The sequence below is a fragment of the Furipterus horrens genome, unplaced genomic scaffold (genome assembly GCF_987537825.1).
Source record: "Furipterus horrens unplaced genomic scaffold, mFurHor1.1.pri manual_scaffold_3, whole genome shotgun sequence".
Taxonomy (NCBI): domain Eukaryota; kingdom Metazoa; phylum Chordata; class Mammalia; order Chiroptera; family Furipteridae; genus Furipterus; species Furipterus horrens.
Window position 1 is genome coordinate 195,003,802 of NW_028327173.1, and position 15,778 is coordinate 195,019,579.

The 15,778-nt window shown below is 36.0% G+C and overlaps 1 protein-coding gene across 7 annotated transcripts in view; it reads right to left on the reverse strand.

Moving 5' to 3' along the window:
- Positions 1 to 15,778, reverse strand: part of DIO2 (iodothyronine deiodinase 2) — a 236,726-nt gene that overhangs the window by 73,856 nt on the left and 147,092 nt on the right. For 5 of the 7 annotated variants that reach the window (XM_090271256.1, XM_090271259.1, XM_090271255.1 and 2 more), the window contains 2 exons: positions 8,961 to 9,052; positions 8,237 to 8,309 (listed from right to left, as the gene is read on the reverse strand). The exons of 1 other annotated variant lie outside the window; for it this stretch is intronic. The gene's annotated coding sequence lies outside the window, so the exon portion shown is untranslated. Of the gene's footprint in view, positions 1 to 8,236; positions 8,310 to 8,960; positions 9,053 to 15,778 lie in introns of those variants that run through there. One more of the 7 variants, XM_090271262.1, reaches the window with a different exon arrangement.

Consider the following 15,778-nt stretch of genomic DNA (forward strand, 5'->3'; position numbering starts at 1 on the left):
TGGTTTTTAGACCAGTCAACAAACCTAGAAGGGCAGAGGAAGAATTTTTCCTCCCCTACAATGACAGCTAGTCAATTGCAGCTTAACTCTTGAAATGGTTATATATCAATCGTCGTCGTCGGCAGCCGTCCCTCTCGAGAGACGATGGTGTAGCTTCTTAAGAGTCTATCTGTATCGCCGAGAATGGCTGTGCAGTCCGACTCGGGAGTGACACGGTATCTGTCTCCTCCCGTGTTGAATCGACATCTTGCGATGACGCTGAAGCTACAGAGCCTGGGCAGGGTAATATGGAGGGTCTGCTGTTGCCCATGCAGCAGACCCCCCTCTCTTCGCAGCTGAAGGGTCCAAGGGAAAGACAGAGTCGATACAGCTTGGCTTCAGGTGCGCCGCAGGAGTTGCCGGTGTTGACTACAACGTCAAACCGCCTTAGGGACTCCGGCTCCGGATTTTCTGTCGGGGTTTACTCCCTTAGCCTTTCCCCTGAAGAGGTATTCCGCAAGGCAGCGGAGGTTTTTTGGAGTCAGAGTTTTCCTTCTCTGATGTGCCCTGACTGGAAGATCGAACCAGCGACACTTAGCTCGCAGGCCGACGCTCAATCCACTGAGCTAAACCAGCCAGGGGAGGTTATATATCAATATAGCAACAGTAAGTCATAACAATACAACTCTATACATGACAAACCAAAATTATTTTAAAAGTTATAACAAATATTTTGCTTTTTTGATTAAAATTTGATAGTTTGTGATCATTCTAATTTTATACATCAAAAATTACTTGAGCTAAAACCTGAAAAAAAATAAGAAAATGTATTGTCTGCCATTAAAGGTCCCCCAAAAGTCCTGGAATCAACTAATTCCTCAACTCTGAAGAGTGAAATAAAGTCTTTTGTGTGTTTCTTTGAAATATAAACAACTTACATGATACTTCTATTGTAGTGTTTGCTCTACAATATAGAAGTCAATCAACATTAGATCATACAACATTCTAAGAATAAGCACTGCTCCCTGGGACTTAGTTTCAACAGAACTTTCCTTTGGTTTTAAAAATGAATAAATATACTTATAAAAGTACTGGTTCAGGTCATCCACTCTTAACAATAGATTCTATTAATTATTATCTCATCCCCGTTAAAGTAATTTTTAAATTCACCTTGAGGAAAAAAATGCTTTATTATATAAGCCTTCTAATTTCTGTTTTACTGACTAAATGATTGTATATTGGCTGTTCAGGGGAGTCTCCAGTTACATTCAGCTTTTGATTACCCCTTTTAATAGGAACAGAAACTAAAGATAGTCTGAGAGCTGAACAAGTATCATGATTTGAGAAACTTGACGTTAACTTTCCTTGTGACATTTTTAGTTATTCCAAAAATGTTTAAATACTAGAACACCCACTTTCTTTAATAAAGACTATGTTTGTTATGTAAGCAAGATTTATAGAAGGTAAATTTTTGACCATCCACAGCTAAATGAAAAACATTAGCCATAATCCTTAGTTCTATTAAGACGGAAAATATTTACAAAGAGATGGTGATTATTTCCTTCTCAAATAGGTTTGCATTTCCTAGCTCCAGATGCACCAGAAATACAAAGCTGACTGGAGAGAGTAAATAATTTCATGTTCTTTGTCTCATAAATGGTCCAATAGGCCTCCCCTTAGTACTTGAACTATACCTTAAGTTGATGTATTAATTGAATAATAAAAATCTTAAGACTACATTTGCAAATAGAGTATATTGCTATTGCTATTTTGTGGTGTATATATTTGGTGCTGGAAATGTTAAATTAACCAATATCTAAAAGATTATGCTGAATGAAACTGGCAAGTTGTTTATCCTCTTTATAGTTTAATAATGATAATTTTAAAAAAATTGAATTTCATACATATGCAGTCAATGGTAACTCTTAGTATGAATATTTGAATCTTATGTAAACCACTCAAATTATTCACAATTAAAATAAAAATTAGATAAATGACCCATAGACATGGACAATGGGGTGGGGATTGATTGTGGGAGAAGGGGTGGGTGAGGGGGAGCAATGGGGAGAAAAGTGGGACAACTATAAAAGAAAAACAATTAAAAAGAAAAAAGAATAAAATAAAATAAAAATTAGAATACCTAAACACTTCATTGATTATTACAAGTATTTCTTACAAAAGATAGTAAATAAATACTTGCCAAAGTACATCTTTCTTTTGGTATATTGTAGAACTAATCACATTCTGTTAAATATTAAGCCAGGAGAAATATTATTTCATTAAAATCAAGAAAAATTTAACTTTAACTGGTAGTGCTGATTTCTATTGGATTCTTCCAAACTGTTGCTCATCCACCACTTTCACCTGTCTTGGTGCATCTTTCACAATTCCACAAGAAAAGGGTTTATGGATGAGGAGACCTAAGTTATAAAGAAGCTATATGTTAATTGAAGCCACAGAGCAAATAGTGACAGAAACTTCATTCAAGTTTAAGTGGCTCTAACTCAAAAATTACATGGATCTTTTCATTATACATATCACTATACCATGATTTTCTCTACAGCCAATAGCAATTATTGTTACTACCACTACCACCAATCCTGTGATCTTGCCTCCATATCCTTTAAACTATAGATTTTAACCCTCAGGTCAATGTAGTATGCATATCTAGGGAAATTTCAAGTAGAACTGGGCATTCCAGAGATCAGAGCCTAACCTGAGGGTGACTTCAAAGCTCTGAATGAGGAACCCTCCTCTGCAGAATGGAAGCCTCTGAGAACAATGGATCAACGGATGTTAGAGCAAAAGAGACCAGGAAAAGGCAGAGTGTGACCTAGATGTTCTCAGATGCACCAGTTCCATGCTAGCTCTGTGCCAGGGGAACCTCTGTATCTCATGGTTCTTCTAAAGAATTTATCTACACCAAAGCATTCATGAGCAGTGCAGATTTTACTGAAGATTTTACAGCAAAGATGGAGGAAGAGATCTAAATTACACGTATCTCCAAAAAGTTTTGAAGGCTTCCATTAGATATTTATTTTCTTTTCTAAATCACTGCCAGGATTTCTCTCTTGCTTCTCTTCCACTACATGCTGCCCAAACTTGTTGACTCTTTTCTATTCCTTTCCCAGTTTTCTCAGAATCTTCAACTATCTCTCTCCTCTAGAAGGCTGAAAATTTCAGCTCTGCCTCAGGTACTGCCCCCAAATTGTACCCTGAACCCCCTGACACTCAGAAAAATAAAGCTCTTTAATTTATATCACCCACTCTCCACAGGAGCCAATGAGAAGTTGCAGTATTTTTAAAATTAAGCTTGGCTAACCAAATCCCTGTCCATGAAAATTATGTAGATTGATGTTATTGTCTACATATACTGTGCTTTTCCCATATTAATTCTGGCTGTCCTCACCTCAATTTGATTCTCATCCTCAGGTCTGACTTTGACCAAAAATCAGAATGGATCCTCCTTCCAAAGACATTGTCAGTAACAATCTACCACCACCTCATTTATGTACTTAGCATTCCCTGTGCACTTGGCAGTGTGGTGAATACTTTACAAATAATTCCACTTGAACCTCCCAACAAGTGTATGAGATGGATGTAACTTTTTACACCTGCCCTTTGGCCTTTCCCTTGTCGTGAATTAAAACTTTATCTTGGCAGCAACAATTTGGTGGGAAAGAGACTGTTCACTAAGCATCCAGGAATGCGTTTCTGAAAAGCTGGGTATAGGCAAGGAAGAATTATTCAGTATTGACCCTGATCTCACATCTAAATGACTTAATGAGACAAAGAAAGCATGCCATATTTAACTTTAATTCACTTAAGTTATATAGTGCTTAATAACTTCTCAAGTGGGGTGACCTGCATAATCTTCCCTAATTTTCATAACAACACTGAGAAGCAAATATTGTTATGACCCAATTTTCACAGATGAGGAAAGGAGACATACAATTTGAGAAACCTATACAAAAATCTGTCAGGAAATAATAGATGCCAAGTTGACTTTATGTCCTTATCATTTCCCTCCAGACTTCAGGTACTTCAAACACTATCACGATTATATATATAATATATGTATATATGTGAATATATGTTTACATACACATATAGTAAACCCTGGCTGGTTTGGCTCAGTGGATTGAGCGTCGGCCTGCGAGCTAAGTGTCGCTGGTTCGATCTTCCAGTCAGGGCACATCAGAGAAGGAAAACTCTGACTCCAAAAAACCTCCGCTGCCTTGCGGCATACCTCTTCAGGGGAAAGGCTAAGGGAGTAAACCCCGACAGAAAATCCGGAGCCGGAGTCCCTAAGGCGGTTTGACGTTGTAGTCAACACCGGCAACTCCTGCGGCGCACCTGAAGCCAAGCTGTATTGACTCCGTCTTTCCCTTGGATCCTTCAGTTGCGAAGAGAGGGGGCGGTCTGCTGCATGGGCAACAGCAGACCCTCCATATCACCCTGCCCAGGCTCTGAAGCTTCAGCTTCACTGGAGAGGACACTCCAGCGTCATCGCAAGATGTCGATTCAACACGGGAGGAGACAGATACCGTGTCACTCCCGAGTCGGACTGCACAGCCATTCTCGGCGGTGCAGATAGACTCTTAAGAAGCTACACCATCGTCTCTCGAGACGGACGGCTGCCGACAACGACAACAACACATATAGTAGCATGTGTGCACATGTGTGTGATTGTGTATTTTGAAAGAAATGGAAAATGGTTACATGGTTGAATTATTTAATACAAAGACTAACTAATATCAGTTTAACAGTTGCCCCTCTAAATAAATAAAAAGTTCAGGTACAGTGAGTTGATTTAGGTATGGTAAATTTATAATCATAAAATTAAAAATATATAATTTACTTGTATCACTTAAAGCTCATATTTCTCATCTGTAAATGAGAGGTAATTATTACAAAATTTTGTGTAATTTCAAAATATACTATTTTATTTTGATTTGTATATAGGTGGGTATTGGTGTTAGGGGTATCACTGCCTTTTCAGAGCTGAGGGCTCCTAAAATTCTGAACCAAGACTTGATAATATAGAAGATTTCTTCAAATCATGGCAATAAAAGGAGAAAAATAAAGTGGAAGCTTGAAGAGAATGATGTCAATAAAGAACAGTCAAAATCGGTAGGAACACTGAAATCAGGACAACATAACATATATGATATATATTATCAAGCACATGTGAACTACAAAGCACAGATTGTGTTTCAAATACCAAATAACTGAGAGCAAAATGACAACAATCATAACAATAGTTAATATGTCTTTAGCACATACGATATGCCAAGAACTTTATACGCATCATCTTGTTTAATCCTCACATCAACTCCTAAATTATTATTGTCATCTGCATTTTGTAGATAAGAAATGAAGATTTAGAGAAGTTCAAAAGAGTGCTGAGTCACCCAGCTTGAGAGTGGTTTTAACCAAGGCTTCCAAAATAAGGCCACCACCAGCAGCATTTTCTTAGGCACAAAGGGAAGGTGGAGAGTGGGAAGAAGGATAAAACATAGAGTAGTCAATCTATGAAATTTTACAAAGAAATTAGGGTAATTTCAAGTAAAAATTTGAAAAAATTGGAGTAATGCATTGCAGTTCTCACATTAAAAATTAAGAAGTTCTGTAGCAACATGGGGTTAATGAAAAGAATGAAATTAACTTTATAAGGCAGATAAAATGTATAATTTCACAAATGTGTTTAAGTTGGTTCCTTCTGTAGAGCAGCTAGGTGATGGGAGGTGGAGGAGGAGACTAAAGAGGAGGATAGGGGAGATAAAGGCTGAGAAGAAATGAAAAGCAACTCATCCTAAAATAATGCAAAGGGATTCTCACTGAGAGCAATGAAAAGAAAACAGGAAGGTCAACTGTCATGAAAATCTAAAACATTTGGACAAGTATTTGACTTACTCACTTAAGGTAAGGCTTGAAAAATGATTCCCTAACTAATCCCTTTTAAATAAATAAATAAATAATAAAAACAGAGAAACATTAAGTGCCTTGATCATAATCATTATACGAGAGGTTTCTGTAAAATTCCGTTTCTCAGAGTCTCACTATAACTCTTGCTATTTATGTCATCATTTTGGAGTCCAGAGCATTGAAGCCAAAAAGTGTGCCGTTGTGAATGGTAAGCATGCTGTGGTAAGTCTGTTTTCCTTACTCAGGCTTTTCTGTGGGGTGTATATGATAGGAGTTGCATCATGCATAGTCAATTGTATTCAGTCATCAGCTGAGTATACACATCCTTCCCAGGAAAGTTTCCATCCCTGATATGCTCAACTCTATTACCCAACTCGGAGGCACAATGAAAGATTCATGAGGACGACGCCAGTGTAGAGGTGTGAAATGTGAAATTCCCAGGTGAAGATGAAATTATTTTCATTCATTGCTCAATCACAATGTGTTTTCTATAATACAGTGTGGCAAGCCACATAGATGATCAAAAACTCTATCTTTATAAACTATGGCACCTCATACTGTAGCTTTCACCTCTACAGATACGCAGAATGCTAATGAGAAGCAGAAGACAGCCATGCCTCTGAATAGCTCAAACACATTTACTCCCAAGGCTCAGACTTCACATTTCCATATTTCATTCAGAAGGAGTTCATTAGACTCTTATTCAGAACATTTTTATTTTTATTTTACGTACAGTTCTAAGAAATTTGGTGTAGCACGGGATCAATCAAAATTAAAATCACAGGCTCTTCCATTTATTAGCTCCCATGTAATAGGTGGTAAGGGATTTAATTTTTCAAAGCCTCCATTTTCTCACTTGCAAAATGGGTGTATCTCATAGGATAGGTATGAAGATGTAACCACATTCACATGAAGTATAAACACAAAGCAAGTACCCCAGAGTTTAAACACAGACTTTTATATATATTCATGTATAGCTCCTGGTACCACGTTTTGAACCAACTACCTTATCTGAGCCTCAATCAAAGGAGCAATCCTCTCCAATACAAAAGAAAAACGGGCTACCTGGATTTACCAGAGAGATTGATTATACATTCTCTCCCACGTGGAAGTTTCCTAGGGGATTTTCAAGGATAACTTTAGTTATCTGATTGTCTTTTGTTGCTAGCATTAACGTCTCCCTAAGAATTCAAAATGCATAGCACTCTGAACCTAATCAGCACCAGAATAAACAGCCCTTCCTAACCTCATCGCACTGCATGCTGGCAAAGCACAATCATCAATGTTCTCATGATGAACCAAATCATCAAGAAAGGATTATTTGTATGATCTCAAATGCTCTGACAAAGAAGACAAAGTAAACACAAATGTTTAGAAACATCACCATTTTAAAATTTAGAATTTTTAAACACTTTTTTTTTTTCAGGAAACTTACAGGCATAACCACGCAGCAAGTCAAGAAAACTCACTTACTCAAAACAGACCTCATTGCAATGCTCTGTTATAGGACCACTGTCTTCCTAGTCACATACAAAGATGGTTTAATACTTTCTTTCTGCACGCGGACTCAAGACTACCAAAGTAAGCTTTTAGGTGGAAAGAGTGAGCCACCTCAATACTTGACCTTTCATGACCTCTGCTTACTATCTTACTATACTAAGTTGTTTATCTTTCCTTATTGATTTGTAGAAGCTCTTTTACAAAATGCCTAAAGGATATTAAGGATATTAGCCTTTGCTTCTCAATTGTAAATAAATTTCCACAGTTTACAATTTGTTTTATGGTTACCCTTTTTTTTTTTTTTTTTTGGCCCAATTGAGGTCTTAAATTTTAGCATACTAAAACGTGACATATTTTTCTTTTATTACCCCTGAGTTGCTATCATGAGGAGGAAGCCTTTTCCAACGCAAGATCATTAAAATACCCCTCTATAATGTCTTCTATCCTTTCTGTGGCTTTAGTTCCACATTTAAGTCATTAACTCAATTGTAGCTTATGTTTGTGCGTCATGCAAGGCAAGCAGGTTTCCAATAAAACATTTTTCCTGAAAATATAACTCTTGGCTTCTTAATTCATGTACATAAAAGCATGGATATTTTTTTTTATTATTCCTAAGTAAAATAAATGTAATAGATATTTCATGTTAGTCTAAATTATCAAACATTAATATCTATTAAGATAAGTAAACATTTTGGTGTTTTGTTGAGAAGGGGAAGGGAAGTAGCACTTACAGAATGCCTCAAATGGGCTAAGCCCTGTCCCGATGCATTATCTGTGCCATTTCATTGAATCCTCATGAAGCTGAGAATTAGAGAGGACAATGACTTACCCCCACCGTCACATAGCAGAAGTGGAGCATTGTTTCAACTCAGTTTGTTCTAACTTCAAAAGGTATATTCTTTCTGCACAGAAATAGAAAAGCCTTACCACATGTCTAAAGGATGCATGATTATAATATTTAGGGGTTACTGTTATATTTTCAAATGCTGAGTAGCCCATTTAATGCTTTAAATAACAGTTATTATTATCATCATGTAACTAAGGATAGAAACTGAGGGAAAATGCTAATATAAATGGACCTTTAGTCGTGAGTAGCATAAGGGCTAGAAAATGTATTATACTCATTTTATTGTTGCTCTAATTCTGCTTTCTAAATTTCAGACTGGGATTTAGTGAAAAGATGACATGATAATCCACAAAGTTCTAGGCAGTTGAGGAATTTTGTACTTCTTAGTGTAGCTCCCAACCTGCTACACTCATCTAGAATGATTAAGGACCTGTGTATAAACTGCTTTGTAAAATAAAATCAGAGAAGAAAGTCAATTCTGCTCATTGCTTTCAAGTAAAGCCTAACAGAAATATTTATGTTAATGTATGTACACTAATTTTCCTATTATTACCATATAAATTCAAAAAGCTTACAGTTCTACATTGAATGAAAAACATTACCACATACATCGCCACAATTGATTTCCATGGTCACCACATGAGAGCAAAGCACCACAGGCATTACTTCCCCTGTTATTGTAAGGTGGCAGGGTTGTGCTCCTTACCTGGATCCCCAGGCAGGGAAATGAATGAACAAATGAATGAATTAGTAGGGTCAATAACTCAGCTCTTGATTTTTCCCCACCAGGCTGCTCTCCTTTAAAAAAGAAAAGAAAAACCCACCTTTAATTTTAAAATGCAATAAAAGCCTAATAAAATAGAGTTTTAAAATAGTTTAGCTTATTAACATCTGCTCTTAGAACTACCCTGTTGTAAAAAGAGATGTAGTAATCTCTGTCTCTATAGCTACTTGAGAAGTTAATAGGACACGTATCTGTCCTTGAGGACCGAAAAAATAACAGATAGACCAGAAAGTCTGCTGGATTCAATTCCAAGCCAATATTTCACAGCTATAAAAGGTTTGCAACCACTGTATTGTCTTCTTGGGAAGCTTCGGCTTCTCAAATGTCGAATACACCTACTCTGAGCAGGGCATTCTGAGGGGTACTAAGGAAATACAGTGGTGAGATGCCTGTACCACCAATATTTACTATGGATATCTCCAATAGTGTGAGATGATGTGAGTTTGGGTTTGTTTTGTTGTTCTCCATATCCCTATCAAAATTTTCTGTAATTAGCATGCATTTGTTTTGTAATAATAAATAAATAATTATGAAAAAGCATATACTACAACGTTGCTTTATATTCTACTAGACTAGGTCTCCCATGTTAAATTCTCTTGAAAATGCTATGCTGCCACGCTGAAAGAAAGGGACAGCCCACAATGACTGAGCAGTTACTATATTCAGACATTTTATTAGATGCTTGGAAACATTAATCTAATTTACTTCTCAGCACAGCCTTTCAAATAAAATATTGTTATTCTCATTTTATAGATTTGAAAACAGTCATAAAGTGAGCTATATGATTTTCCTTTGGTCATGCAACAAGGTGTCAGACCCCAAATATGGTATTCATTTCATATTGGCACGATACCTTTCTTTCTAATTCTGCAGACAATAGGCTTGTGTCCCTTGCTGACAATACTAGTCTGATTTATAACTAAAATAGAAAAAAAATTACGTGAAGTCTCCAGAAGCTACATAGTTATTTTTAGTTGTACCTCCATACTATACCAAATCTCAATTCCTGTTCAATTTTCCCTGGTCCCAGTAAACTACAGCATCAAATCCATTATTATCCAATCAATTGATTTGCTTGTTGGCCACATTTTCCTATTGGATACAATGAAAAAAATTGTCATCTACTTGTTTTAAACAAATGTAGTGCAAATAACTGACCAAAGTGTTTCATAATTGATATTGACTACTTAATACCATTCCGAGGTTTTAATTTGTACATTTTAGATTAGAAAGAAAACATAGAGTAAACAGAAATGATTTAAGTTGAACCTAGAGAATTTCACTCAGTAAAAGAAAAACTCTATAATTATAAATCAGCAAAAGGAAAGCATTTTTTAAAGATCAGGATTTAGTCAGGAAAGTTCAAACTGAATAAATATTGATCATTAAGATGCTAAATATTCCAGTATATTCAGAAAGACTAATATTTACAGAAAAATAAGTGAAGTGAGTAGATATTTATTAGAAATAAAATGAAGTCTAGACATCAGGGAAGTGTTCTATTCTTGGAAGGGCTTACTGACCAGAATTAGGAAAAAGAGGGACTTTGGGGGTGTCAGTGCTCTCAGTTTTGTTTACATGATGATGCTCAGTTTGTGTATTACAGTTCAATAAATATTTGTAAGAAATGACTTCTAACAGTGAGGACTAAAACACACTTAATGTTTTCTAAATGATTATTTTTGCATCTTTGCAGTACAGATATTTTTTTTAAAAAGAATGGTCATGAGAAGAACTTAGGTATAGTAGATATCTATTCTTTGCAAAAGAAAATATCTTAAAATCATTTCACTAAAGGAAAAAAGAAGACAATGTCCTCTTAGTCCTCGTGTTCCATAAGTACTTGACCTGGGATAAGAAGGAGTGATCTAAAATCCTTGTACACAACAGGCCCCCAGTTAACTCTTTCTTCTACAAACACGCACACATATGCAGAAACACACATACATGCACTCCAAACCACATACACTATCTCTTAAAATTAGTCTTTGTCCTATTAAGAGTCACTATCAAGGACTCATATACTTATATTTCTAGGAGTTTACTATAGGAGAATTCCAGTAGTGTCATAACTGACAAGCTAAAAATAGGTTGTAAGATTATTGCTGATCCATAAAATTTTTATTTTTATAGTTGACTATTTTAATGCCCTATTCTATTTAATGCCTATTAGAAATAAGTTTAAAATTGTACACTTAACTTCAACTGAAGCTAATAGTTCTCAAATTTTAAAATTCACAAAGATCATTGAGCATTTGTTAAAAATATATGCTTTTGAACTTTTTGTCAGAAACTCTGTTTCAGTACATTTGTAGGGACAGCCCCAGGAATCTATGCTTTCCACTAGCATGCCAGATAATTCTGAAGCAGATAATCAGCACATCACACCTTGAAAAACATAACCACTATTAGAACCTCAAATATTCAGAAGCTCCAGCCAAACTCTGCACAAGATTCCAAGAGGTCACAATCCAAGCCATGTGCATGGACCTGAATAACCAGATGGTTTTCACCCTGGAAATCTATCAACGCATTAACACCATGCCACAGTGAAGCAAGGGGAAAGGCACAACAGGACAGAGGACTTCACCGTGTTCTCTTAGTGAATTTTACACATGTGTCCTGGCTGAAGTTTTATACATTTGTGAACCTTGTTTCAGTACATTTACAGAACTTTATTCTGTGAGACACAAAGGCTAACGTGAGGAGAAAGGACACAATTCTGTAAAGTGTTATGACACCCTGACCCATGGTTGGCTAAGTCCTAACAAAGACTTTGGCTAACTAGCAGATAAACCCTCTCTTCTGAGACAAGCCCCATCCATGGAAGTTGTGACTCAACCTGCCACAATAGCACACAAACATTACAAATAGACTTTGATGGGCTGTCAATCACTGGGGACTTACTAATTTTTCTGAAACCCAGAACTTCATCATGCTAGAAGAAGCAGCTACCTTGTTTACTGTCTTTCTTGGGCAATCTTTCTCTGCATTATGATTTTGGTCATTAATGTGCTTGGGTTGACAGGAGCCAAAGAAAATTCAAATGCAACCCAGAAACAACAGAAATGTGTCATCCTGGAACAGACATGTGATCTGTTCAACCTAGGCACCTGCTTCTTATAATGACTAATGCCAGATGTTTCAGGGAAATATACAGCCTCTATTACACATCTGCTTTATGCAATTGTGCAATGATGCATCACAAGGGAGTTTTCTTCTTCTGACCCTGAGTTAGCCATCAGTTGTAGCCTAATTTTTCAGACATCAGCCCTTGAACACATTTTCCTTTAATTTTTTCCTCCACTCTCTCTTAAGGTTAAAAAAAAAAAAGAAAGAAAGAAAGAAAGGAATACTTGTTCAATATGTTCTTTCATTCACTCTGAACAAAAAGAATTATACTTATAGACGACTTTTTTGGTTTCCATTATGAAGATGGCTGCATATTTGGTACAAGGGCAATATCTGTTGGTTATAATAAATAAATAAGAATAAGCTCACATCTGCAAATCACTTGGAAATAAAAAGCACTATACTGGTAATAGCTGAAATTCTGTACTAGGAGCCTTCCAGATTCAACATAGCTAAATAAACATAATTCAGGTAAAACTGCAAGTAACTAGTAATAATTATAAGAATTATATATGCTAACAATTTCTCTTTAATTATATACTCCTGGAAGAATTCAATAAGCAAGAAGCGTAACTATGTTAACTCAAGTGCTCAACAGGTATTTATAGAGTATCTTCTCTGTGCCACTCAGTGTGTTAAATACTAGGGAAATAGTCTGGGTTTTACCCTTATACAGCCCAAGAGAGGAAATAAACAATGGTTAGGACATAAAAAGATAATATAAAAAGTTTTAAATACAAGTTCTAAAGGAAACTAGCATAGTTATGATAGAGAAAAACCAGAGGAACCAAATAGTGAACTTTCTCCAGGAAGTGACATTTAAAATGAGATGAACATTAAGAAAACTAAGATGATACTAAGAGCAAAAGGGGCATGTTCTGAGTAGAGGAAATAATGAGGCAAGTATTGGTGGTTTTAGGAACTGAAAGGAAGTCAGTGTGCCTAGGAATAGGTAGAAATCAGATTTTACAGGACTTTGTAGGTTATTGTAAAGAGTTTGGGCTTTACTTTAAATGAGATAGGAAGCCATTAAAGAACTTAAAGGGGATAAATTTTATGAACATGCATTTTTGAAAGATCACACTGAATGTAAAGGGGGGGACATAATGAAGAAGGCAAAGAAAGTGTGGGAGATCTGTCATCACAGGGATCCTCTAAAGTGCACTTAAAAGATCTTGGGATCTTGTTAAAATGCAGATTGTAATTCTCCAATTCCAGGGTGGGGCAGAGATTCTGCATTTCTAACAAGTTCCTCCAGTGATGCCAATGCTGTTGGTCCATGAACCATGCTCTGGATGGTAAAATATGAGACTACTCTTACAATAATCCAGACTTTTGTCTGTTTCAAGATGGTGGCTTGAGCTAAGATGAAAAATGTGATAATAAATAAAATTCAGATTTGCAATATATTTGGGAGTTAGAACAAACAGATTCTCTATAATATGGCTCTTAACATTACAGCAGTGAGTGTATGAAGAATACTTCTGAAACCAATATTTCTGAAAGTAAAGGGGATCTTCAAGTTCCTGTCTCTCAATACTGGTATGTATAAAATAACAGTTGAGGAATTAAAGGTAGAAGTAGACACTTTCAATGAGTAGGTAAGAATTTAGCTTATGAGATGGGGAGAGGGTTGAAGGTGGTGGTGGGTGGAATGCAAATGTTGCCTTTCCATCTGACAGCCAGGGAGTTACCAGCAGTGTGTCAGTAGAATAGAAGACTATACACATTCACAGGAAAGTATCTTGAACTTCAGAGTCAGAAGCTTCAAGTCTTAGTTCTGCTGCATTCTGTGTCTCTGAAAAAAATCAAACACTAGTCTCTTATACATGTTTCTTCATTTAATAAAATATGATGTGATGAGGTCGTGCACATGAAAACATTTGGCATGGTGCCTTTTATAAGAAGGGATTAATAAATATCAATTGAACTATGATTATGCATCTTAATGGGGGACCATGTTCTGCTTCTTCTGAAGAAATAAAAAGAAAATCATTTATGAAGCCATAGGAGGGAGTAATTTAATATCATGGAGTGTATCCCTATGCAGCCCATAATATGTCTACTCTACTACAAATGTTTATTGACAGTCAGAGAAACTTTTCTTACTTAGAGACAATAGATATCACCTTTAAATTTAAAATGGCCCAAGCTTCTGTAAATGCTACAAAGGTAATTTCCAATTAAATATAATATTAGGTTAACACAGAACTTAAACTGCTTATCCAGTCCATGCTTATCTAATCCCTTAGCCATAACTGAAAGGATCCCTAAATGGTAGCAGACTCTTACTGGAAGTCTTAGGAAAAGAAAAAGTATGATGAAAACCATGGTAGGCTTTTTCCAGTCTCACCACAACAATCATCAATATTTTTCTTGATGATTTAGAAAAAAAGAGAGAGGCCCCAAATAAGTAAAATCAGAAATGAAAAAGGGGAAATCACAACCAATACCACAGAAATACAAAGGATTGTAGGAAATTATTATGAACAATTGTATCACAAGAAATTTGACAACCTAGATGAAATGGTCAAATTTCTGGAGACATATAATCTTCCAAAACTGAATCAAGAAGAAGCAGAAAGTCTGAACAGACCAATAACTACTAGTGAAATTGAAGCAGTAATCAAAAAACTCCTGGCACACAAAAGACCTGGACCAGATGGCTTCACAAGTGAATTTTACAAAACATTTAGGAAAGAACTAACTCCTATCCTTCTCAGACTATTAAAAAAATTCCAAGAAGAGGGAAGACTCACAAACTCCTTCTATGAAGCCAGTATTACTTTAATTCCAAAACCAGATCAAGACACAACAAAGAAAGAAAACTACAGGCCAATATCGCTGATGAACATAGATGCTAAAATCCTCAACAAAATATTGGCAAACCAGATCCAGCAACACATTAGCAAGATCATACAGCATGATCAAGTGGGCTTCATCCCAGGGATGCAAGGAGGTTTAATATTCACAAATCAGTAAACATAATACACCACATAAACAATATGAAAGACAAAAACCACATGATCATATCAATAAATGCTGAAAAAGCATTTGATAAAGTACAACACCCATTTATGATGAAAACACTCAGCAAAATGGGAATAGAGGGAACATACCTCAACATAATAAAATTCATATATTAGTAACCTGAAGCCAACATCATACTCAATGGGCAAAAACTGAAAGTATTCCCCCTGAGGTCAGGAACAAGACAAGGATGTCCACTCTCCCCACTCCTATTCAACATAGTCTTGGAAGTTCTAGCCACAGCAATCAGACAAGAAAGAGAAATAAAAGGAATCCAAATTGGAAAAGAGGAAGTAAAACTGTCATTATTCGCAGATGACATGATAGTGTACATAGAAAACCCTATAGACTCCACAAAAAAACTACTCAATCTAATAAGTTAATTTGGCAAATAGCAGGGTATAAAGTCAAAATTCAGAAATCGAAGGCATTTCTGTACACAAACAATAAAATATCAGAGACAGAAACTAGAAAAAAAATCCCATTTACTATAGCAACAAGAAAAATAAAGTAGCTAGAAATTAACTTAACCAAGGAGGTAAAAGACCTGTTAGACTCAGAAAACTACATAACACTGA